This window comes from Camelus bactrianus, chromosome 1 (assembly GCF_048773025.1).
Source record: "Camelus bactrianus isolate YW-2024 breed Bactrian camel chromosome 1, ASM4877302v1, whole genome shotgun sequence".
NCBI classification, from domain to species: domain Eukaryota; kingdom Metazoa; phylum Chordata; class Mammalia; order Artiodactyla; family Camelidae; genus Camelus; species Camelus bactrianus.
In genome coordinates this window covers 8,537,665-8,564,494 of record NC_133539.1, presented here as the reverse complement: position 1 = coordinate 8,564,494, position 26,830 = coordinate 8,537,665, and the positions used below count along the sequence as shown (strand labels likewise).

General features: G+C 42.5%; 2 long non-coding RNA genes across 4 annotated transcripts; one reads left to right on the top strand and one right to left on the bottom strand.

Moving 5' to 3' along the window:
• Nucleotides 1–393: 393 nt before the first annotated feature.
• LOC123617324 (uncharacterized) lies at nucleotides 394–6,979 on the top strand. The gene is made up of 3 exons (XR_006725425.2): nucleotides 394–1,580; nucleotides 3,260–3,562; nucleotides 3,665–6,979. It is a non-coding gene; the product is annotated as an uncharacterized LOC123617324 (long non-coding RNA).
• A 132-nt stretch (nucleotides 6,980–7,111) lies between these two features.
• Nucleotides 7,112–26,441, bottom strand: LOC123617325 (uncharacterized). 3 transcript variants are annotated; one of them, XR_012504518.1, is made up of 5 exons: nucleotides 26,360–26,441; nucleotides 18,416–18,476; nucleotides 11,074–13,344; nucleotides 10,331–10,455; nucleotides 7,112–8,039 (listed from the first exon to the last, which is right to left on the bottom strand). It is a non-coding gene; the product is annotated as an uncharacterized LOC123617325 (long non-coding RNA). The 3 variants fall into 3 exon arrangements; XR_012504534.1 differs by having other exon boundaries at nucleotides 11,074–11,257; XR_006725426.2 differs by lacking the exons at nucleotides 18,416–18,476; nucleotides 26,360–26,441 and having other exon boundaries at nucleotides 11,074–14,052.
• Nucleotides 26,442–26,830: the final 389 nt, after the last annotated feature.

Here is a 26,830-nt window from a genome sequence, read left to right as displayed (position 1 = left end):
AATAGACAAGCTCATTTCACCATCACCTAAAGGACCATCAGATTTCGAGGATCCTTCTATTTCAATCATTCTAGGTCATCTCAGATAAACTTCACCCTGTCGTACACCACTGCAGCCGCTGACGTCACAGCGCATACCATTCATGAGCACCTCTGTAACAAGGCAGTCTCCCTCCCCATCACCAGAAATGAAAGACTGAAGCCTGTAACATCCGGGTAGCTGTCTTCCAATAGTTTAAATTAATTGTTAATGACATTTTCAAGAAAGAAATCTTAAATTAATAAAGTGGGGAATACATTATACATTTCAAAAACAAGCTTTTAACTTTGAAGGACAAAATGAAAACAAACAAACAAAATCTCCAAGGTCTAATGATTTCACTCAAATGGGAAACACAGATAATAAATGACCAGGGCCAATGACTGAAGTAAAATGCACGTAACATTCATAGAAGAGGAAAGAATTCAAGCATGTGTTCAAAGAGCAATAAAATAAAATTGAAAAAAAATATATAAAAGAATAGTAAGCCACAAAAACGTCTTTCTTTCGATGTTTATTCTTATATTAAATAGCAAAATGATAATACTATCAACTGACTGTGATCTTCAGAACAAAAGAGAATACTTTGAAGGCAAAAAACAAAAAAACAGACTTGAAAGACCTCGCCTTTAGTTCCCATCCTAAAATCATTGGAACAAGTGGACTGCTAATTTTCTCTCTATTACAACAACAGAAATAAAATCTGGCAGAGGGCAAAATGGTTACCATACCACAACCAACAGCTACTCATCTTTCTTCCCCAGCTGCTATTCAGATCAAGTTTAAGAAGCCACCCTTTTCAGTCTCTGAAAATAAAAATAGGCAGAAAAAGATGATTACTGAGGACCGTGGGTGGGAAAACCACGTACCCAATTTGTTCCCAAGGTTTTGAGAGAAAGCGAGATGGTTCTAATGACAGATTTTCGCCGATTCATCTAAAAGGAGCTTGCCCAGCACCAAGTGCAGAGCAGCTAAGCTGCTGGTGACAGTCGGGTTAGCATTCTTGAAGCCAGATGTTCTGGGCAAGTGTCAGCTCTGACTCCCTGGGGCACTGCACACTCTTAGGCTGATGATTTAGTCTTTTTTTTTTTTTTTGCTGAGTAGCAGATACAAGAGAAAGATTCACAGAGAAGCACTGAAAACTCAGTGCTGTCTTTGTCAACTGTACCATCAGAGGAACTGAGTTTTTCAGAGAAAAGATGTTTTTCCTACAATATTAGAAGACCTTGTCTATTCCTGATCACCAGATGAGTGACACCAGGGCTGTAAAATATGTTCAAGTTGATTTAATCTGTGTTAAGATTTAATCAGAGTGGTATTATTTCAGAGCACGATCAGCTGTGGAAATCTTCCTTCTCCATGGCTGCACAGACGCAGCCATGAGGCATCTGGGAAAGCATCCAGGAACTAGCACCTTATCATAGGAAGAAAAGTCAGATGTCCACCCTCCACTGCTGCCTTCCCGGAAGCCAGGGGGGCATCCGAGAGTTTCTGCACCTCTGATTTGGCGTGAGCTGCCACTTCGCGGACAGCTGCAGGAGGTAAGTCCATGCAAAGGGTGGGTCTCCCAGCTCCAAACCTGCCGCCTCCTCTTGTCCCCTGTAATTTCCATAGAAGACAGCAGCTTTCATTTCACAATTATTGATAGCAATCGCGAAACTAAGACTTGTGAGAAAGGTTGCACTAACACTAGCCATCCCACAGTGGTTTCATCGGTCCATTATTTCATTAGGGATTGGAAAATGGTGGTATGCGAACTCCTAATTATTTCTTTATTAACTGGAATTCTTCTAAGAAAGAGGAACTTTGCTTCCTCAACTATTTAGTTATCCTGTGGTTCAGCCCTATACAGACAAAGTTAAATGTTGAATCTATTCCTTTACTTGTCAGTTTTCAGAATGAGTTGGTTCCTAGCATACTACAAAGGGAGCATACATGCTTTTAAATATTGTTATGAATGCATGGATTTTAACAGACGCTCTGGGTTTCAATACTTTGCGATGTTGTTCTTTTTCTATCCATCTTTGGGACACAGTTGTTTTGTCTTTGTCTAGTAAGAACCTTTGCTTTTTGGCTCCTGTGGGTTTTGAATCTTTTGTCACAGCTCAGTAGTCTTTGGTTTCCTTGCTTTCCCATGTGACAAGATGTCACAGGCTCACCCTAAACTTTCCCCATCTCAGCTTGGACTCAACCAGTTTTTCCGAGGCACCCTGGGTCCTTTCAGCAGGAAAGGCATTTGAAGACTACAGTATAAATTCTAAGGAGCTCCTTGCTTCTGGACTGGTTGTTAGTTCTAAGCTTTTTCCGTGGACACAGTCAGAAAATATTTTTAAGAGAAATACTTCAGGATTCACACTGATATTTCCAACTCAAGTTTAAGGTTACAGGTTTTTATGTAATGTCTTTGATTTTCTATTTGATTCTCTTTTTCTCTTATGTCGAAAAACTTGGCCCTTTATGACATTAATATAATATTATGTGCTTTATCTTAATGTATGTATAAAAAGGTTCAGAATAACCCTATAAACATATCACTAACAATATAATTACTGAAAGTAGTTGGACTTATTTGTAGTTCTTTTTGTCTTACAATATATCCTACTGCAGCCAAATAAATGAAGGTTAAGGCCATTCGAAATAATTCCTTTCCATATGGTTAATACTCAGATTGGTTTTTATTCAATTTTGCTTTTGAATTAAGGGATCACTTTCTTTACATTTTGTTTTATAATTTCGTAAAATATTTCTGTGTTTCAAAATATACAAGATACATTACAAAAACTCTAGCTTCCATTTTTATTAATTGTTGTTTCTTGACATATTGTTTTTACATTTTAAATATTAAGTCAATTCTTTTCTTAGATAAAAGGTACCACACCGTACAGTCTGATCTTCACCTTGTGTTTTGCATATCTCCGAGAGATCCCTCTGCAACAGTGTGTGTGTTAGTCCTTCCTCTCTTGTACTCAGTCCGCTGTGTGGGTGTGGCATGGGCTGCTCCACTTTGCCCTCCTGATGAGCATCTCACTTATCGCCAGTCTTTCTCTGCTGTGATTACTGCCACGTGAATAGGCTTTTGTGTTCATTTTTTTCATATTTTGTTAGTTTATACTCGGAACAGATTTCTAGAAGTAAGATTATTTGATTTAAAGGTACAGACATGTAATATTGCTAAATTCTCTCCATCGGGGACGGTACCCTGATGCATTCCCACCAACAGTCTATAAAAGGGCCTGTTTCCTCACGACCTCTGCAAAAGAGACTATTTTCGAACTTCAAAAACAATCAGTACACCTACCAAGAAAGACCTTGAGAGTCCTGGAGAGGAGCCTCAGCGAAAATTTGTAAAGCCTTTGAGAGATACTTCTCAGGCATCTCAAGCTAAATTTGACTTGGAAATAACAGAGAAGTAGAAGAACTGGGAAGCAAACCAGAGCAGCAGCTCTTTGGAAATCGTTCTGCCTAACCCTCATTTTCCTGTAACCTCAACAGTGCATGGACAAGAATCATCCCCATTTTACAGGTAAGGAAATTGACACGGGGAGGAGCAATAGGTTGCTCAAGGCAGGGCCATCCAGCTACTTGAACTCAATAAGATGTTTTCTTTCTTTCTACTTTCACAAAGCCCAGTGGAAAAGCAGAGAAGTAGGGATCCACTGGCTGAAAGACTTGGAGAAAGGGAGGCTCCTGCTCCTGAACTAGGTGTGTGAGCTACACGCATCATCTGCATCCCTGCAAAATCAGGAGGTTAGGTAAGAGTCTGCCAGGTGCCCTGATCTACATTCGTGAGGCTGAAGGAACACGGGAGCTGGAGGACCTGTGTGGGAAAAGCTGGGGAAACCCCGCTTCCACCTCAGACCAGACCCAGATCAGAAGAACCCAAGACACTCCCATGCTGGGTGTTGTTTCCAAAGGCATTATTATTACTCTTCCTGGGACTTGGTACTGTGACCAAACAGAAGTTCATGTGCCCGCTGCACCGTGAGGCCAAACAAACTGAAGCGTCAGAGTTTGGAACAGAGAAAGGTTTACTGCAGAGTGAAGCAAAGATGGGCAGTTCATGCTCGAAAGATCTGCACTTCCTGGTGGTTTTCGGGGATAAGTTTTTATAGGCAAAAGTTGGGGTGAGGGCGGCAGGGTGTGTGACTTTCTTCTGATTGGTTGGTGGTGAGGTAACAGGGTGGTGTTCTGGAAATCTTGTGCTCAGCCTAAAGTTGCCATCCTCCACCTGGGTGGGGGCCTTACTTCCTGCAGAAGAACTCAAAGGTATTATGTCTGTCCCTTTAGGAGGAACCAGGACCCTGTCCCAAGGCTGTGCTATTGTTTCTTGACTTTTCCTCCCTTGTCTCTGCATCCCCTCCCTTCCCTGATTAGCAACTGTGTGAATCTGCCCTTTGGAGCTCAGGGAAGGTCAAGGAGGCCCAGTGAAGCCTATTTCTTGTAAACAAGAATACAGAAAAGATTGATGCCAGGGAGGACCCCACAGGGTCCTACCCCTTCAGTCCCTTTCAGTCCCAGGGTTGGGCAGAGGAAGGAGCTGGGACACTTGCCAGCTCCTGTCCTGTCCTGGGCATTTTGTAGGTGCCTTACCATTTACCGTGATGCCTTATCCTCACTGCAAACCTGTTCCTCAAAGGAAGAAACAGAGTCTCAGAGTAGCTATCTTCTAAGTCCACAAGCCATCTTCCATTATCATCCAGTTAAGTAAAAAGTCAGGGTTCTATAGTTCAAAAGTGATGGACATTCCGTTTTAAGGGAAAAATGGCACAGTCAAATGCTACTAGCACAGAGCATCCAATTTCCAGCCTCCCCGTCTCCAGTCCTCCTCTATCATGTCGGGAGTCACTGCCAAGATGGCATCCCAGGAGGGAAGAAGAGAAATACGCCATCTGTGATGATGGAGAGAAAGCTGGAAAAGAGCAGGACATGGACAAGGGCACCGATGCTCACAGGTGGGCTGTGTCAGAATCCCCCAGGGGGCTTGTGAGACCCCCAGGTTGCATCCACCCTCAGAATATCTGATCCGGTGGGTCTCGGGTAGGGCTGAGATTCTTCCTCTCTAGCGAGTTCCCAGGAGACGCTGATGCCTGCTGGTGCAGAAACTACACTTGAGAACCACGACATCCAGTATGGGGTGTTTCCACCTCATGCCTGTAGCAAACGGACCACCTCTACGCTGGGCACACCTGCACCGCACCTGCACAGTGTCCCTGCACCATACGCATGCGCTGCCACAGGCACCATGTGCACACCCACCATACACGCGCACACACAGCCTGTGCCCCAGAGACACACTGAACACCTGCATTACCCGTAAGCAATGCACACAGACATCAGGCTGTGAACAAAAAATACTGCAAACCATATCAATGAACAAAGAGTGCTGAAGCCATCAAGTCATCAGCTGCTGCCGCCACCCCCCAGTGAAGACAAGCCTGCAGCCCAGCCTCTGCAGCCACTCACAATGGTGCCCCCTGAGGGGACTCAGAATAAGAAAGGACAGGATACTGGCCCTAGATAGCTAGGTGCTTGTCAAAGGAGTGAATTCAATGAGCCCAAATGTTTGCTTCCTCCCATACATAGAATAGCACTAAATTCTTTAACTTGAGGTGCCTGTTTTTCTTTAGATAACAAGTAATCTTATTGTTCCAACTACCTGGTCTTTGTTGTAAAGCTCCTGTATATCCTAGCTCCTCCCCTGCCTCTTCGGAGCAGTCCCTCAGAGCCATCTGAGAGGCTGTCATCCATCCCGGCTCGAGTCCTCCCACCAAATAAAACAACTCTCAACTTTTAGGCTGCGCATTTATTTCAGTCGACAAGGCACACAAACACCACCTGCCTGTACCACGTGCTCACGTGCACAGACCCTCGTGTGCACACACATCTGCGCCAAAATGCGCACCAGGCACCCACGCATCTGTACCCCCTATAACACACACACACATCCTCCCCGTATGCAGACAGGCACTCGTACACACACACACGTGCCCTGGCCGCCTGCACCATGCACACCTCACACCCGCACACCCGTGCACCGTCCCTTTGTATCACACCCACTCTTCTGCAGATTCCAAGCTGCCAGCAGCTACCACCTCCCCACCCTGCTCTGCTCCCCTTCCTCCCTACCCTGTGTCCTCATCCCAGTTTCCCACTGGCCCAGGATGAGCCAGATACCTTTCCCAAGTGTCCACCCAAAAAGTCCCTCGTGTCCTAGACATCAGTTTCCTTCCCCACTCCTCGTATGACATGCCAACTCTTCGTGAACTGAGCTCTAATAAATTCTACTTATAATTCCAGTGCAAACATTTTCCATTCAACTTAAATAAGTACAACAAACAGTTTCAGGTCACTTTCTGTGCAAAGTCTTCATTCTTTCATTCAGTGCATACGCTAGTTCCCAGGTGAGCATCACACACCAGACAGCCATGCCCTGTGCCGTCTCACACTTCACAGTCCGGTGGTGTGGACCATCCTCTCCAGCCCCCACCCAGAGCGAAGCAGGTGACTCCAGCGCTAAGCAAAAGATGGTCGGAGGGATTATAATAACATATAATCCAACCAACATGGCTACGAGGAGTCTGAGGGTCTTCATCCCAGCCATCTCCCAACCCCACAGAGTTGGGGGGGTCCTCCTGCCTCCTCTGAGGTGAATTCTGGTCCCCATTGCCATTTGATTATTCTCCACAAATGGGGACACCATCCAGACTAGCAGGTGAAAATGAAAACTATGATCACATTAGCAATAACAATAGCAGGAAAAAAACTGATAACCACCTTTCCATGAGGATATATTATGCCCTATACATTTTAACTGCTGATTCTTACCCCAAGTATGATCATCCCATTTTCCAGATGGAAAAATAAATCCTCTGAAACACTAGCCTGAGGTCTTACAAATGGTAAATGAGGGTTTCAATCCCATGACTGGCTTCAGCAGCCACTTCCTGTCCCGTGGAGTCTGCAGGCAGCACTGACACCGTTCACAGAAAGACCTGCTCCGTCTCCACAGCACCACACACGGGAAGAACAGAATCCCAAGGGCAAAGGTGTTAAAGCAGACAGTCCAGATGAGTAGAAGAAATCACAGTGTTATTTTAATTTTTTTATAACTTGAAGCAAAGCCATAACTTAGAGAAAATCAGCTTTGAGAACAAGAAACTTTAGCTTTCCAAACCATGAATTATGTTCTCCTTGTATAACAGACTCCAGATTTTCAGAAGCCACACACATCCGTGTGACTGGTTAAACAGTGGGTAGGGAGGTCGTGAGGCTTGATTTAATTTCTCCATGATTCAGACTTGTCCAGACATGCATCCTCAAACTGGATTTGAGGGCTGCAAGGATAAATAGTCCCCTGACCAGAAGATGTTCCCCGGGTCACCTCCCTCTGGCCCCGTCTGCTGACCTCCGAGGAAATTCAGCCCGGCAGTTAACATCTGTGGTCCCATCAGCCAGGCTGGAGTAAAAGGTACTTAACCGCGCAGCTCGTTTTGCAAGGTTAGAAAGAATCAATAGGAGATGTGTTTAATGTGGTATCATATCAGGTCTCAACGCACTTTTAAAACTGAAATATCCACAGTGGTGTATAATCCTAGTCTCACGGTAAAGAGAATGGGTTGCGTGTGGTCTAAGATAGATATCACGGCTTTATTACACACGTGAAAGAAAGCTGCGGAGTGGCCTCTGGAATTTCACTCTTGGCTGTCTTCTCTTTCTCTCTTTACCCCCCTCCACCTTCTCTCCCTTTCAGATGTTCCCTGTTCTCTCTCCCCCTCTCCCTCCCTCCTCTCCCTTCTTCTTCCATTTGTTCCTTCTTTCATCCTTCCCTTTAATTTCCGATGTTTGATTAGCTCCTGTGGAAAATAGCCAGGACTTCAGCAAACCACCAGAGAGGCTGGGTGACTTCCCCTCCAGTTCCTGTGAGCACACATGTCGATTGTGAAATCCAGGCTTGGAAATCTCTCTCATGGCGGGAGCGGTGCTGGTTGGAACCCATCTGCCTAACAAAGCAGACATTTCCATAAGCTTCAGTGAAATTATTTTGAGACAGAAACCTGTCTAGACAGAGCATAATTAAACATAGCATCTTATTCTTTTGTTCAGTAGGCCACAAGGTAAAATTCTTTGGTGAGTCTAATGCATACTGAGTCTAATGCACACTATTGGAAAATTAGAGACAGGGACGGCAGTTACGTCATGTGCTTGTGGGGCAGCGGGGGTGCTGGTTAATTTCATAATTAGGCACATAGGGGAAACCACAGTCTATAAGAGAATGAAGTGTCAGAAAAGATGAAAAGAAGAGAAACCAAACCTGGGTTCACCAATCTCCATCACATTTCCACAAGCAGCTGTAAGGACATTTTCACCACTAGAAGAACTTGCCTGCAGAATCTTCACAGACCAACCCTATTCCCCGCGAGTGACTGTTGACCCAGTGCCTCGATCATCTGGCTTGAAAACTTACTGATAACTACCATTTTTAAGGGTTTTAACCCAAATGGCTGAACTGGGAATAGAGCAGCTGTCCTGCTTTGCTGGGGCTGCTGTGACAAACACAGTGCACTGAGTGGCTTCAAGAACAGAAATGTACTTTCTCCCAGATCTGGAGGCCAGAAGTCTGAGGTCGAGGTGTCAGCAGCATGGTTCCCTCTGAGGGCTGTCAGGGGGAATCTGTTCCAGACCTCTCTCCTAGTTTCTGGTAGTTTCAGGCATCCCTTGGCGTGTAGATGGCGTTCCTCCTGTGTCTTCACATTGTTTTCAGTCTCTGTGTCCAAATGTCCCCCTTTTTTATAAGGACATCAGCTGTATTGGATTAGGACCCACCCTAATGACCTCATCCTAATGATCGTCTGCAAGGACCTTATTGCCAAGTAGAGTCATGGCCATCGGGGCTGCGGGTTAGCACTTCGGCGTCCTTTGGGGGAACACAGTGCAGCCCATGACAAAAGCCATGTGTTCTCGTCCTCACATGCTCACACCCTGTTATCCTACTTTGAGCTGGAAATGCATCCTGTGTGTCCATTTAGAAATTCACACTCAATTCTATTTAACAGTGCCCTAACTACTTCAGAATTGAGGAGCTGACATGCCCAAAAGGAAATAAAATTTCCTTTCTTTGACTTTCTGGCGAACGAGCCTTTCCAAGGGCACAAGACAAAGGTGTAACCCAGACCACGTGGAAAAGACTGAGGTCCCGTTCAGAACGGAAGTCTCTCCCATCAGGGAATGGGAGTGTGGGCTGTGCTTCCTTTGGAAATTCACCAAAAACTGGGGAGGAAACCTCAGTAGCCTGAACTCTGTTATATTAACAGTACCTTTGTCTCCACATCAGTGATAGAATAGTTCAGTATCACATGAAATGGGTAAGCTACATGGAGGATTGAATCTTGTGTACATTCCGGCAACGTTATACCCAATCCAACGTGGCCTCTCATGGTCCTGGTCCTATCCCACTAATAACAAAATCAACCAGGGAGTCTTTCTCTAATTTTCCTCTACATGTTTGTAACATTAAATATGCAAAACATAAATAAATAAAAAGATACTTTTTCCTATGGCCTTTAAACTAAGGTCTTCACGATTTAAATATAAGTCCCAGTTTTGTGTCAAAAATGTGGTGAACTTAGAAATGTGAAAATAGCAAACAAAATAAGGGGACAAATCCTATGACCATGGACCCAAAAAGTAACAGCAGGTCTCCCTTCAGGGTCTGAGCACTCCTTGACCCCTGGCCACCTCTTGGAACGTCATGTTTCTAAAACAGAGTAGCGAAAGGTTGCAGCTTCCTTGATTTGATTAATCCAATTAAGGAGGCTATTTGAAGCCAGTGCTGATTATACTCAATCTTACTACTTTCTTCTACAATGGGGAGTATATATGTTCCCTGTTTAATAACTGGATGTGCCCACTAAGGAGGGCCTTAGAGCTGAGAAATAAGAAGGTTTTACAAGGGAAAACTCTAGACTAAACCAAAGTATGAGTGAAGGAAGATCGAAGAAGGGAGCTCTATGCCTGTAAGAAAAGAATATCTTCCTCTCTTGTCTTTACAGTGAATTCCTTTCTTCTGTAATAGAGGACATTGAATTTAACATGTAATTTATGGTTATTTGCAGATGGAGAGCTTAAGACTCTTAGAAACCATGACGGTGACTCTGACTCCTGCCTGTAGCATCCATCCCTCATTGCCTGTAGGGGACACTCGGAGGGAGGGAGTGACTGGGGTTATTCTCCGTCTTCTATCATAGACATAAAAAAGCATCAAGTCCCAGTGAAACGTTTTCATACAACTCACTCTGTGGAGGATGGCCATTGTGAAAACTTGGATAAAATTCTAAATCATGTTGACATTCACATAATCCATGTAGATCCAAAGTGGAGGTAGACACGTGACCAGGGCTCTGTCTCACTGCCTGTGTCCTGTGGGTGAAGAACAGCAGCGAGGCTGTTTGTCTTCCCTTCTCCAGCTCCTCCCCCAACACTACCCACCCACCCTCAGTTGTCCTTTAGTTCAAATTCACTGAACCCCGTAATTCCGAGTCTTCCTTCTTTAAGGGATCATTGTGCTTTGCTCTTAAACATTCTCATGCCAACTGTTGGTTTCTACCCTAAGAGCTAGTTACCCACGCCCTCTAGCCCAGATTGCTCAACGTCAGTGGGGGCAGCAAAGCAGAGCAACTGCGCACACGGATGGAGGCTCCCAAAGGACCACGGTTTGAAACCGGGCTCTGCCAGGAGCTAGTTATGTGAGTTGGATAAAGACCTGCCTCTCGAACCTTAGTCTCCTCATCTGTATGATGGAGAAACTATGGCCACAATCACAGTGTGGTTGTGAGAATTCAAGGATCCAGTAAACCTGGCACGTGCTACATGCTTGGAAAATGTTAACTTTCACTGTCATCATGGTTATTCTTAACTGCTCTTAATACTTGCCCACTTAGATATCTGTTATCCACTGTTTGTTTACAGTCATATCGCAAATGTATTTTTTTCTGTGACAAATGAGGCATTAGGGTTCACTTAGTTTATCCTTCTCACCTGACAGATGAAAAGCTAAGGGGTCCACGCGGCTGGCTACCAGCCATTCTCCTTCCTTCTTTGTATTTTCCCCAGTAGCATCAAAGGCCATCATGCAATGAAAGCTCATCCATCAAGTTTTGAAGGAAAAAGGTGTTATCCAAGAATCCTATGGTCCCCAAGTTGTCACTCATATGTAAGGTACCTGAGTGATGCGTTGAGAAAGCAGACAACTGTCCCAGAACATATTTGTGGAGGATATACTTCAGCTTAATGAGAGAAAAACCTTGTAACAATATGATAAAACTCATTAAAAATAATAGCCAACTCTAAAATCACAGATGACATGAACAAAAACTGGGTAGTGAGTCTGAATATAATATGAGAACAAAAGATTATTTACATCCTCATTTTACATAGAAGCCAGCGAGTAAATTATGCTTCACTTTTTACGTTGATAGTTTCATAAATATTGACATAAGTATTTTAACAACTTAAGGCAAATTATTAGTAGAATTTAAAACAGAATCACTAGAGATCAAGAAGGATTTATTCTAAGAATGCAAGAACGATTTACTACAGAAATCCCCAAACAACTCACCGCATTAGGCAAAAGGGAAGTCACAGGGATATTAACCCTTTAAGGTCCAAAATGTCTTTGATAATATTGACAACTAGTATTGATTTTCACAAAGTCTTTTAATAAACCGGGAGTAGACATCAATATTCCTCACCATATTAAAGACCACTATTACTCACATTTAGCCAACCATCATTAACGCTGAAAATGGAAACACCCACGTTAATGTTTGAAAAAGATGTGCTACCTGCTATAGCCACTATTTTTAAAAAAATTGATCTGAAAGTTACAGCAATGCAAAATTTTTTTTTTAAAGACAAATGACAATCTATAAAGATTGTAAAGAAAGAGGCAGGTTATTAGCAGTTGTAAAGAAAATATCAAAACTTAACTGAGGGATATAAAAAAAGCCCTGAATAAAGAAGAGAGAAGCCACATTCCAGGATAAAGGCAAAAACAAGGAAAAGTTCCACCCCCCCAAAAATAATTCATAGACACAATTAATTTTTTTAAATCGCATTTAGATTTTTGAAAACATGGCAGTGAAATGTTAAATATATCTGGAAGAATTAAATACTTAATAATTGAACATCTAATTGAAAAATAAGCATACCTGTTGATTTTAGAAAATATATAGAATTTGTGAATATATAGCATAATTATATGTAGGAGCGTATTTATTATAAAACAGTAAAAAAAAAATTGCAGAAATAAAAACAACTGAAAGTAGACAGTATTAAGTATAAGAACTATAAAGAAAGCCAAAAAGAGAGTTCACGCCAGGCATTAAATATCATGTAAATTATGTTCACATATTTAGAATGATCCCAAACCTGTAAATATTTACTGCAAATGTGCACATAAACTACGTGTGTGTGTGTGTGTGTGTGTGTGTGTATACTGCCCCCAAAACATTTTAAAATTTTTTATTTATATTAAAGAAAAGAACTGAAAGATAATGTCTACCAAAATTGTCACATGGGTATACGGGTTCTCTCTACGAGGTATGTTTTAGATAACTTATTTTTGTCTTTGAGCTTTTCTGTATTTCCAACTTTTTCTAGAAGAAATACACTATAAAACCATAAACGACATAATGTGTGCATAACTCTAGTGCTTCGCATAATGTTTTGTGGCAATACTTACCCTTTTTTTAATCACAGAAATCTCTGAAATTCTTATAACATTTTTAGCACTCACCCCCCGCCCCAAACCGCATTATATATAAACAAACACCAAATTTTGCGTAAAGTTAAAGGTCTGATAATCCTGTGTAAGTCCACTCGAAGACTCTAGGTAAAGAACAAACTGTACAAATTTCAAAGTAATTCCTCATGCATTATCTCCATAGATCTTCACCAAAATTTTAATAGAATAGCTGCTATTTTTGTCATTTTAAAGACAAGGAAAGTGGGTATCATGAGGTCAAGAACACACAGCTAGCAGGGACAGAAGCCCCACACAAGTGACCACGTCTTCTTGCCTAGCACTGAGTGTTTTATGTTATAGCACAGCTTCCGTTTATTAAATGCAGAATAGGATGTGGTCAGATAAAGCAAAGCAGAGCTTGAGTTCTGACTGACCCCTGAAACTTGGGAAAAATCTCCCAAGTTCACCGTGCTTTGGTTTCCTCACCAATAGAGCAGAGATACTAACACTTGCCCTGGATATCTCCCAGAGTTGATATGGAGACAAAATGTAGGGGAAAGCACCTGCAAAACAGAATTTATCATCATTATTATTATTAATACATAAATGTTTCTATTACGAACCTATTACAAACTCCGTCAGCTCTGGGGTAAATGCTGATGGGATGTAGGTGGGAGGGGGAAAAGAAAAGACAAAGCATCTCACTAAAAGGCAGTTAAAATGTGCCATTCTTGTTGAAAGAGTGTGTCTCCCTGTGTAATTAGCAATCTGCTGTGCGTTGAACAACGGTTTGTTGGTAGGATTCTGTTACATCAGTTGCATGTGACCATGCTGTGAAGTGAATTCACACAGTGAGGAGCTCCCTGCTTTAAAAGAATGCTCAGTTTCACAGATACTTGTCTCATTTATTGCTGTGACAATTTTTTTAAATTTTTAAAATTATTTTTTAATTGAAGCATAGTCAGTTACAATGTGCCAATGTCTGGTGTACAGCATAATGTCCCAAATTTATCCCTTCCCACCCACCTTCCCCCAATAACCATAGATTGTTTACTATGTCTGCAAGTCTGTTTCTGTTTTGTAGATGAGTGTGACGATTTTAATGATTAAAATTTTAGGTAATTTTCGAAGTCTTTCTACTGAATTCATCACAGACTTACTGAAGACTAAAGAATAATTAAGGCACGGAAAGGGATCCTCGCAACCATCTTTACTATCAGAGGTCATTCACGTGCCTTGAAACCCAACATTGTCCTTCCTTAAAGCTGGTCCTCCATAAACTGAAGCTGAGCCTGAGTAAGAGGCTGAGTTAGTGCTGAATGAGAGGCTCTGACAGCAAAAAGCTGGATGTCATTTCATCTCGACGAGGCTCGGTTTCCTCATCAGTCACCTGGATACCATGAAGCCTGTTTCAATGTGGAAAATCCCTGTGAACTGCAATGGGCCATGAAGAAAATGGAAGGAATCCTTTTTTAGTGCATTTGGAAATTTCCTGAGCCAGTTCCGTCCGACATCTTCTTCATCACAGGACACCTTTGACATCACCTAATGTGCTTAACAGTCAGTCCCTAAAACTGAACTGAGACTCATTACTGACGCTCCTATTTGGTTTTCACTGCTGATTGCACTCACCTACTTAGCTACCAGCTGTTCACTACTCACCAGGGGACGGACCATCTGGATTGATTATCTATTTTATTTCTTAGTACTCAACAGAAGGGTAGTTGAGCTCAAAACTTTATGTGATGATTCTTCCATCCTTAGCCATAACCCTTCTACAGTTGCTCGGGAGGGATGGTTACAGAGCCCATGAGTGTGAGATCACTCCGGGCTGCTCTTCTGACCTCTAAATGGAGTCAGTCCTGAGGGATGGATAGAATTTCACTGCGTTTTCCCATTTCATTTGTCTAATGAAATCATTGTTTGCCCTTTGTTCTGTACTTTTGCCCTTTTTTGGTCTTAAGGTGGACCATTCAGTGGCCCCCTCCAGTTTCTCTAGGAAAACTAGGAATTTTAAACAGACTCTTATCAAACCTCAAGAACTTGATTTTTTTTTCCTAAATGTATCATACCAAATAAATTCCCCCTCACAGAGTTAGGCCTTTTGTTATTTGCTTGCACATAGACGTGAATGGATGTGTAAATCTGTAATGTGTGAAATTGACAAAACTCACACCACCACCTGCAAATGAACCACTTATTGTCGCGAACTGGGTCATTTTTCATACTGCTGTAGTGTGATCACATTCACGCTAAAGAGCAACAGAACTTTAGCCTCACCTGGAGTCACCCGGGGCACTTGTTAAAATAGATATTACCAAACCTCACCCCAGAATTACTGAGTCGGGCTCTGGAGGTGAGGCTGAGAATTGGCATTTATAGAAAACGCTAGGAAAGTGTTGCCACGGAGAACTGGCTCAGCCTGGCTCCTGAATGATCCCGACTCTTTATGGGGAACCTACTGTTTATCCCAGAGCCCCTCAGGAGAACAAGCTCCCACCTAGACTTTGTTAACCTAGTCCCAGAAGGCAGCTCCGGACGCAATCTGACTTCATATCCCAGACTCAGAGGTTGGATCCTAAAGATCTTAGGCCAGTTGGGATCTTGTCTGTGACGGAGCAAAGTGCTGGGTTTTCAGACGGCTCAACTAACCTTCTGCTTTGTACTCTCCTCTTTCCCAAAAACAAAACAAAACACAGTGAAGACTTCCCTTATTTGATCACCATTACATTTTAGTTCCCTGGAATGAGTTTTACTGACATCACAACTCATGAAATTTAAGGAGATGCTCCAGTCTGAGATATCATTGACTATGCTAGAAATGGTGACCTTGTATCATAAAGAGACTGGCCGTGATGACTAAAACGCTCCCACGTGGAGTCTCCAAGTGCCTGCTGGACCTCCACGCTCCTCACGGCTCTCCTCCATCTATCTGCCCTTTGGAAGGAGGAGACGGCATACTCACCGGAGTAAAGAGGCAATGCATTTTTTTCTGAATTTAGCCAGAATGAAGATACTGACTTGAAGCAGAAAAAGTCATTATTTTTTATTTTCTTTTTTTTTCTTTAAATTCTAGGATGAGAAGTAATTTAAAACAGTCATATGCAATTGTACTTCCTGGAGTCTACTGAGTCCATGCTGCGATTCATAACCATTACTTCACGCAGCATGAGACCTCATTAGAATGCTGATGTTTATCTTCCTGACCCATCACTTCTTTTCTTATCTTACTGACCCATGACTTGCCATAGTCCTTGGGTGAGTAATTTCAAATACCTGCGGCCACTAACTCCAATCTATCCCAGAGGAAGAAGATTCATGCATTACAGGCAGTGAGGATTTGGGGGCATAAAAGGAAACTTAATTTCACTTGAGTATCAAATATTCCTTGACAAACGTGTTGACCACTGTGTCTTAAAATAAATCTGAGAAACTACTAAATGCCTATAGGGAAGCTTTCCTATCAGGTATATGCAGAGAGAGGTGAAGTGGCTTACGCTGCCTGCTTCCAGGTGTGCCCACCCCTAACCACTGAAACAAACTTAGGTCCAGGGAAAAGGAATTTGTTTCTGAGCTGGAACCTTATTTCAGTGGCCATGGAAAGGAATAGCTAATAACACTCTTCTCTCTTAATATAAAGCGGTAGAATCTCTCGTACGACAAATAAAAATTAAACCAGCCCTCGGGAGCTGTGTGGTCAGGCCACTCAAAACGGCTGTTCTCTTCCTCTCTGTTCATCCTCTGCTGGACAGTGCCTGCTTCACCACACTTACTCCCCTGGCTGGCCTTCCTACAAACTAGCCCTAGGCCCCAGCTAGGGATTGTTCTAATCAAAGGGGTGGTGGGGGGCATGCCCTTCTGCTGGTTTTCCTGGTAACCAAGGAGCTAGCCTGGTGTCACTTCTCCCTGCAGTAGGTGGGAGCCTCCCCCTGCCCTCTGGACCGAAGCCTGCCGCCATGCCCTGCCCACCACCCACTGCACACAGTGGGGTGTTGAACTAGGACCTTGCTTCCGACATATAAGCTCCCCCATCCATTAAACCATTGATGTCTCTGTCGCTGACTCTGGGCTCTTTCCTCAGTCTTGAAGCTGGGTGAGGTCCGCAGGGTGCCGTCCAACAGAAGCACACACATGTTGGTGTTACCCTCTAGGGAACACAACACACACACGTATACACACACACACACACACACACACACATTCACATCTCACATACTTCTACACATACCCTCACACTTACAAACTTGGCAGCATGCTGGCTCAGCCAATATTTCTGAATCATCCTCAAAAAAAGAATTGCTTTTAGTGCAAGTATATTCTTAAGAAAATGAAGTCATATTAGCCAGTTGTTTTTAACCAGCACTTGGAATAGAGTATAATATTTCTCTTTAAGTTTTAAATGTCCTAATTCAAACAAAAATTTTAAAGATCCAACAGATTTTTCTTTTCCATTTCACGACTGATACCTCGTTGTTGAATTTTTGTCAGCCTTTCCTTGCTAACTCGTTAAATGGCTAACTCTTGTTGAGCTGAGAAAATGTCCACCTGTGATGTAGAAGGTAGAATGCTGAATGCTTGAAATCTCCACCAGCAGATATACCGAGTGTCCAGATAATGGCAAATAGTTTGCACAACTGGTTACTTCTGGAATGAATCGAGGTAAATGTATTTCCCCAGTGTTAAATGGTGGGCAACAAGAAAGAGAGTTGTTGAGTGCATTACAGAATGTTCACTTAATGTAAACACCACAACGATAAGAAAGAAGCCCGATTAGCAAACAGAAAAATGCATGTGGTAGCATGCTGAATGGAAAAGTCAGCATGCCAGTCAATGGATCAGAGGGGAAGTCGGAAGCAAATTAACATATTTATGCAAATTTAGTGTGGGGCAAAGATGACAATGCAAATTAATGGAGAAATCATGTGTTATCCAACAAACAGTGCTGGGACAACGAAGTAGCTCCCTGAAAAAGTGTAATCCTCCCTCATACTTATACCAATATAAACACAGGCCTGCTGTACAGCACAGGGGACTGTATTCAATTTCTTGTAATGAGTTGTAATGGAAAAGAATCTGAAATATATATATACGTACGTATGTATGCGTATATGTGTGTGTGTGTGTATATATATATGTGTGTATGTATGTATCACTTTGCTGTACACCTAAAATTAACATTGTTAATCGACTACACTTCAATAAAAAATAAGAATTAAAAGAAAATTATACCATAAAAGCACTAAGACAAAGCACAGAAAAATATAATAATCTCAAAAATGAACGTCTTTCCAACTATAGTATAAAACTCAGAAGACAATAAAAAATTCAACTATATAACAGCTTTTATATGCCCCTCTCCCCAAATAAATATCCTAAATACAATTGTAAGACAACATATAGAGAAAATGTAAAGAGCTAATTAATATATAGAGTCCTTTAAAATCAGTGTTTTAAAAAACTCTATTGAAAATGGACAGATGTTAGTAAAAATGTATAGAAAATAAAATAAAATGGCTTTTAATCACGTACAAAGTTTCTCAACTTCACTTATACTAAGAAACAGACAAGTTAAAACTTCCAAGATACTTCAGTTCACCTATCAGGTTAACAAAGGTCAACAACTTGATGACATACCATGCTGTGGGACAATCAACACTGTCGTTCCTTGCCGGCTGCAGTGTGAATTGGCAAACCTCTGTGGAAATCAATCAAAATACAGAACACACTTACTGTTTGACCCAGCAATTCCATTGCCATGAATTTCTCGTGAAGATGACAATTTAAAGTTTGTATATTCCAAAGTCAAGAAAGGAAAATGATGACTGTTCTTTGGCCGCTGTCCCAAGACATAAACAAGTCACCAGTACCACTGTGTTCAAAGCCATCACAACTGACCAGTGACAATCGATTTAGCAACTGCATTTCTTAAAGGCACATGCCAATTGCCAAGGTTGCACAGCTCAATCAATCCTTAAACACTCTTGCTTCTAAAAGTCCATCAAGCCCTAGACTCAATGCTTCCCAAACCCTACATCATATTAGATTTGCTTTGTTTTGATAGAACTGTATCCCACAAGCAGACTTTTCCGTTGTTTAGCAAGCGATAGTCAGTTTTTGCTGTAGATTTTGAGTGGCAGCCTTTTCTTCCAATCCAAATACTCACACATATGAGAAACAATATATGCATAAGAATGTTCATAAAAGTTTTGTTTAATATAGAAACGGGTTATAAACAATGTAAATGATCTAAAATTCCAGTAAATTAGAAAACCAGAAATAGTAGATGTCTCCTTGAAAGGGAATTAGTCATCATGGTAAAGAAGGGAGAAAGAGATTAATACATTTCATTTAGTCAATTTTGTTGTTTTTTTAAAAAAATTTGCATGTATTACCTATTAAAAGGTAAATCACTTGAAGTCAGCATTTCAAATTGTATGTGTACTATGAAAAGAAAGCATATGAAATTGGTAGCAAAGAGATAAAAGTTACCACTTCTAAATAATTGGGTGATAGTTTCTCAAATGTCTTTTTCCTAATTGTTTCATAACTTTGTGACATAACTTGTCATTTTAAGTCAGAACTATTTATAAACATTCTGCTAGAGATCACACAAAAATACAGCAAATGCAATCACTCCATCGCAGGTTGGCACACAACAAAATTCGTTGTGACATGGAGAGAATCTTACTTATTAAAAGAAATGATCTAAGTCTAAAAGAAAGGAGGAATCCCAGATGTCCAAGGACATCACAAAAGCAAAACTGATGGAACAAGACCTTTCTGTAATATCAAGAGGCTCCAAGCAAAAGCCCAAAGTTCAACCAACTCGGGTCCCCAGAGCTCACACGCCTCCTCCCGGGGGCTCAGTGTGCATCACTTGTGATACACTGTAACCAAGAAGCTCAACACAAAACTTAAAGTTTGCAACATACATGCATTACTTGTCTATTTGTTTAAATTAACCTAATAAAAAAGAAATAAACACTTGGCTTAATTTTAATCTAGTCCTATCCCTCCCTAGCAAATACAGGGAAGGACCCAGCGGTACAGACTTACAGAAAACAGTGCCTGCTCACAGCACGACGCCCATCAGAAAGAACATCTCCTGATGCCAGTTTGCCGAGTCTGTCAAGCGTGCCAGAAAACAACTTCTAATTTCCTTGCCATTGAGCAGTGAGATCTTGGAATTCAAAAGCCAGGTTTAGCTTTTTTCTTTCACCAGATAATGCTTTAATGGGGGAAATTTTTTTTTAAAAAATTTAAAAAAATAAAGTAGAACAAATGAAATACTGCTGCATAAAAGCTATCCTGACCTGTTGACTTGGAAATAAAATAGCATATTAAAATGTCCGAAGAATCAAACAGAGAAACACTTTTATCAATCATTTAATAATGACATATTACTCAGACCCTGCCTACTTGATTAATGAGGTTGGTTGCAGAGTTTCAGGTAACCATTAATGCTGAAGAAACTCACTAGGTGTATCTTATTATTTTATCACTTAATACAACTTAAATCTAGTCCCCTTATTCCATTTTCACTGATGGCCTTGAAATACTTATCACGGGCTATTCTGACTGGAAAAAGTAACCCTCTAGGCACGCACGTTTTCTTTCATGATGTGTTTCTTGTAACTGATGTCTTCAACACAAACTTTGACAAACAGATGTTTGAAAGACCCGATAACTGGTAATCTGAACTTCCTTCTGAACAAAGAGTTGTAAATTTTAGGACTATAAAAAAGCAATTTTCCAATTTACCCATATTTCTTTTCATGCTAAAAATAATCACTGAAATAATCACTTCTATCTAGACTCATCCATTAAAGGTTTAGAATCAAATCAGTCTTATGCAGTCCATAGTTTTTAAAGTTTTCTCCAAATGCCATCATCAAGCAATCTCGCAGTATCTATTACAATTCAAAATATATGTGCCACAATTCCATTTCTGGGACTCTGTAAAAGCACATGTTAGTGCTCACTGAAGCGTTTGTTCCAGGAGGCCAAGAACTGGAAACCACATTCATATCCAGTGATGGTGGAATGAGCCTACGGAACGATGCTGTATGTACCCACAGAATATTAAGCAACCATTAGAAATAATTAAACAGTATTATACCATTGACTTCTGGGAAATGTGTCGATTTTTGATTGGGAACAGCAAGATGTAGGAAAGTGTACAAAATAATTCCTTTTGTGAAGAAGTAAGTTGTAAAACTAGCCTTCATGTCAGTGGTTTCCAACCGAGTAACTCTGCTCACTGTGGGACATTTGGCAATGCCTGGAGATGTTTCTTGGTTGTCCAATATGGAGGGAGAATGCTACTGGCATCCAGGGGATAGAGGCCAGGGATGCTGTTCAACATCTCACAATGGACCAGACAGCCAACAAAGAATTACCTGGCCCCAAATGTGGCTGGTGCCATGATTGACGCACCCTCCTGTATACGGAGTTATATAATTTTATAATTGAATTATATAAGTATAGAAAACACATGGAAACTCACACACTCCTGTTGTCAGAGCAGCTAATTTGGGAGAATGGGATGGGGGCAGTGATGAGGGTTAGATGCAGATGGAGGAGAAATGGGAAAGCATGGAGGTGCCCTCGACAAGACCAGCATCATGATATGATCTCAGTTCTTACGCCCGTATCAAATGAAGAATCAGTGCCACCTCCGAGTCACCTTTGCCAGGTTTATTCTTGCTCCTTAGATCACTTTCAAACTTCACTGAAACTACATTCTCTGGATGAAAAAAATAAAATAAATTCGATTTAGAAGAAAAACCCAACTCAAGGTCACTGAGGTCAGGAAAAAAGACAATTTCGCCAGCCTGGTCGTGATGAATCATGGTGCAACTTTGCTTGGATTCCCATGAGTAACCTTATTGGTCTCAGTGTGAATATTTTTCCCTCCTGTTTCAGTTTTATTAGGTAGAATTATTACATCAGTTAGTGTGAATTAACCTCACCTTCTCCCACCCTTCCTATCAATAGTTTGGTATTTTTATTACACTCTGTACTCTAGAGAATTCAGTATAAAATAGAGCCAGAACAAGAAAAATATGACGAGTGATTCGGTCACTTTGCCTCGATGAGTCTGGCTGTTTTGCTGTTCTGTGCCCGTGGTCAGCACTGTAACTTACAGCCTGTTAGCAAATGCACATCAAAACGGGCATTCTAGACGATGCCGGGGGCGCCCCCACACCGAAGAGATGCCTTTACACATGGAGAAATAGTCCATTTTGTCATCTGTCCTGAACGCTTCATCTCCGGGCGCTCCGTGTAGACTTTTACAAAGGCATAAAGCAATGGACTCTGAGAGAACCCCCCTCTGATGGCAGCCCTTCTGCAGTCTGTATGGGGCCCCCAGCGTTATCGCCCGGACAGGGAATGATCCTGAACACACCCTAGAGTGAAGGCTGCTGCAGCAAGTGCAGCGAACCCCTGGGAAAGTACCCGTTCCTGCCGCACGTCGCGGGCCAGGTCCCCGCGCACACAAAACGCCAGCGGGGTCAGACGGCCGTGTGGCAGGGCACATGGATTCTCACTATTCACCCGAAAAAAACATCTTTGTAACAGAGGAAACCCCAGTAAAGGCTGTTCCTTAAGCTCTGCCCATCCCCCACTCCTGTCTTCTGCAGCCTGAGCCCCCTAGAGTCATCCCCATGTGGCCTTCCTTGATGCGCTGAGCCTTCTGTCCCTGGGGACGTGATAAACTTTGTTTTGTTCGTTCTGTTTTGTTTTCCTGAGGCTCTCCTCAGTCTCTTTCTATGGCTACCCCTGAATGGTCATCTCATAAAAGAATCCAGTACACACACGCACACGCACACACACACGCACACACATGTGCACAACGTAGAACATGGAGGCTGTGGAAGGTGTTTGTAAGCTGAGGACAAGGACCCAGTAGAGGCGTCTTCCTGTTGCATCCACATTTTCCAACAAAATCCACATTCCTCCCCGCCTTGACTGCCTTCCCTAGCATCCTATTAAGGGGACACTATAGGGCCACCTATGGCATGCATCTTGCCAGGTTCCTTCACTGTATGCAAATATCTGCCCAACCATCACCTCCTCTGAGAAGCCTTCTGTGATATGTCTGGTGTTGCCTCCTGGCTGTCCCCACCACGCTCTCTTCCGCTGCCTGGCATTATTTTCCTCACCTCGCGTGGGCCATCTGATGCAACACTGCTAATGTGTCCTGGGTTACGAGATTCCTGTCCCCACACTCTCCTCCTCCCACCCCCACTGTAATGGGGCGGCCTTGGCTGTTCCTTGGATGGGCACCCAGCACAGGGCAAGGCACAAAGCAGATGACTGACAGGTCCATGGAATTCCTTACTTAATCCATTTCCCCCAAAGATGGGCTAGAAAGGCCCAGAAAGGGGGCATGGCCCAACCAAGGTTACTCAGAGACTTGAAATAACTGAACATTTTGTTCAAGTTCAGAAATCTTTGCCTTTAAGTATTTGTTCAGTTTTTTGTTTTGTTTTATTTTGTTTTTCAGGAAAAAAAATTAAAAGTAATTGATGGGGACTATTTTTTCCCCAAGGGAAGCCCAGAAAAGCAACTGTATATTCTATGAAGAACATAAATATTTCTTAGTCACGAACCAGAGATTTTCAAGTAATTCTCAGAAATTCCTAGGAATTTTGAGCCTTGACCTTCCTCTTCCCACGATGAGTTAAAAGCCACAAAGGCGGTGGCGCACACAGATTCTGTATATAATCCGGGGGCCATGCATGTTCCCCTCAAACTCTCACAGCTCCTCATGCAAAGCTTCACAGCCTCAGCTTCCAGACCCCTCACGCTGAGTAGCCAGGCTTGGGTTTAACACCCCTTCATCCCAGGTCCCTGGGACAATGAAGCTCCCTCCCCCATCCCCATGGTCTTCTGTGTTTTTTTCGAGTCTCTCTTTTGAGTCCTTCTTCATTTCATCATCTCAGTAAACTTATGAAAGCACGATCTGTATCCCATTTTAAAGATTGGGAAAACTGAGTCTCAGGGAGAGTCAGTAACTTACCCCAGGCTAGTAGAGCTCACCGAGACAGCCTGCCCCAGTGCCCAGGGCAGCTCCTCATTTCATACTAAGACCTGATGATCCCTTTTTGATTTATGGGAGATGCCGAATCAGGAGGGCTCCTGGGGAGAATGGAACAGAGAGGCCGCGTGGAAGGGGTGGAAGCTTGGGCTTTGGGGTAAGCGTTCGGTTTGAATTTACGAACTATGGGCAGGTTATTCAACAATTCAAAGTCTTAATTGTCTGATTCAAAAAATATAAAGAAAATGGTATCATCCTCAAACGGCTGATATAGGATTAAATGAGACAATATAAGAAAGGAGTACACAAATGTACATGTATGACTGACACATGATGCTGTACACCAGACGCTGACACAACATCGTAAAGTGACTATATATATACGACATGATCCCTTGGACGGGCGGTGTATTACCCCCTGTGGAGTGGATAAGTAATAAGTAAATACATTATCTATGAAATGAGGTGGGAGAATGACTGTGTACATCTGCAGGTGTATGTAAGTATATCGAGGCTGGGGGTCAGCCTGTAAGCCTCTGCGTGCAGAAGCTCTAATGGTATAAAGAGGGGAGATTCTCAGTGGACAACCTTGGAGACACAGGCTGACCTGCAACTGCTATAACCTAGATCTTCTCAGAAGGACCGACAAGCTGGAATACCTGAGAAGGCCACACTCCCAGGAACGGCCGGGAGGGCAACAGCATCGGATGATGGCAGAGGGTGGCGACCCAGAGCACGTCAGCAAACAAACTGGTTTCCTTAAAATGCTACTGTTTCCTTTTACCAGTGAGTGGGCTTGACAAATTGAGCAAATAAGAAGAGAAAAATAAAAAGTATGGCCAGTTCAATTTGAATTGGGAATAAATGAGTATATTTTTATTGTAAGTATAGTCCCTGCAGTATATAGTAACCCTTGCTTCGAGCAATACTGGGTTCTCTAAACCCTTTCTCCAGTTTAACCACCGTGCATGTGACTGTGTTTGAAATCATAAGTCTCCAGATGTTGTAGGACCGGTTAATCCAGGATGGAATTTACAACACTAAATTAAAGAAAGATTCACAAATGAACCGTATCGGGAAAACCAAAACAGCATTGCTAATATTATTCTTAATTTACCCTGTAGTTGCAATGCAAATCTCTTCCTCCACGTGTGTAAAATAACTCTGAAACATAAATTTTAAGGTTTTTTTTTTTTAATTCTCAAAATACATATTCTTCCCATTAAAATACCAGACATTTAGGGAGGCTGTATTTCTTTCTCCTAAATGAATAAAATAAACAACACTTCGATTCATGTTTTTAATCACTCCATTCCATAGAGGAGAACTAATAATCTTGATGGAAATTTCCCACAGCGTCAGTATTGTTTTAGTTTGTGCTATCAAAATTTACCCATATGGTCTGCAAAGATTTACAAATATTTAAGGTTTTGTAAGCACGGTGATTTCTTTAAAAGTTTGGAAAGCCCAGATTAGTATTAAAGACTATTTCGAAAGGTTTTAAGCAAGTGTCTATGAGTCAAAGTCTGTGAAAGGGGAAAAGAATGATTATCTGAATACTCGCTCAAAAACCCCATCTCCAGCAGTTTGGGGTACAACTAGAGAAGGCCAGTGAGAGATTCTGTCCTGTCCTTGACATATGTGAATTTCATCTGATGAGCTTGGACCCTGCTCGTGGGAGCAGCTAGTCATCAATGCGCATGGCCTTGACGTTGACCCATCTCAGCAGTACTTGAGAAACTCATTTAATAATTGTTAGCAGAGAAGTTTATTTCCATGAACCAGCAAACCTGTCAAGGGATGATTTGCAAACTACCTTGTGCCAAGGATCCTCTGAAGGTCTTCATTTGGAGCAGACGTACTCCCAGCCTCTCCCAACTCTGTCGTGCTGATTCATTTTGGGGGGTGGGGGTGGGGAGGCCAGGGGATCTTGCATTTTACCCACAACCTCATCTGACCCGACAGCCAGCGCTGCTCTAAACACCCGTCACACACTCTGAAGAACAGTGCTGTACCCTCTATAAGCCACTCATAAATCTATAAAGACGTGGGCAAAACTGCAGGGACAACTTCAGAGTGGCTTACAGGTTTCAAGTCTCAGCAGAACGTCAATTCAGGGTTAGAGGGAAAGTGAAACTAACGCGGACAGAAGGGAGCCGCAGGGACAGCCAGCTTTCAACGGTTCCCTCTCGCTTCCCCTCAGCTCCTGGGCTTGGGATTAAATGTGGAAGTGTCAAGCTTGAGAATTAAATGCAGAGCCTTTCAGAAAGGCTGCCTGGACAAACAGGCCAAGGAGGAACGTGGGTAGGAGGTGGACTTGGGGGCCTCGTGAGTCCCCCACACCCCGCCCTGCACAGCTGAGTTGCCTGGTCTAGACTCAGGAGCAGCATTTAATGCCACGCTGTCCTCCTTTGCATTTGAGCAGCCTTCCTGGCTCAGACGTCTCCCACGATAACAGGTTTTGTACCACCCCTCTCCTCCGACGTAGAGAAATGACCTAAAACAGCGAGTACAATTTTCCATTTCTTACTCACTCAAGACACGGGCTGCTTCTGTCTTTAAATGGCCACGATGTCTTGACGCAGTTACCCAGAGTCCTCTCAGTGTGACTTCTCCTAAGACACGGGTCACTGTTATGATGCAAATAAAAAGCTGTTGCCAAGGACCACAAGAGTGTCAGCTTCCAACAAACAGCGAAACTGAGATCAGAAACTAGAGCTGGAGGCAAGCACAGCTGGGTGAGCAGAGCTCAGCCTGGGAGCCTGGCTGCTTGGGTCTGAATCCTGGTTCAGCCCCGCTGTCGTTGGGTGTCTGTTTTCTCATCTTTAAATCAAAGAAAAGGCTAGTACAAGAACTGGAGAGGAATGAGAAGGAAACTGCCAGGGATGCTACAAGGTTTAAATGAGTCAACTGATAACAAGTGCTTAGTATCAGGTATGGATCAAGTGCTCAGTAAATAGCTATCATCATCATCATCAGAAGAAGAAGAAGAAGAAGAGAATGTT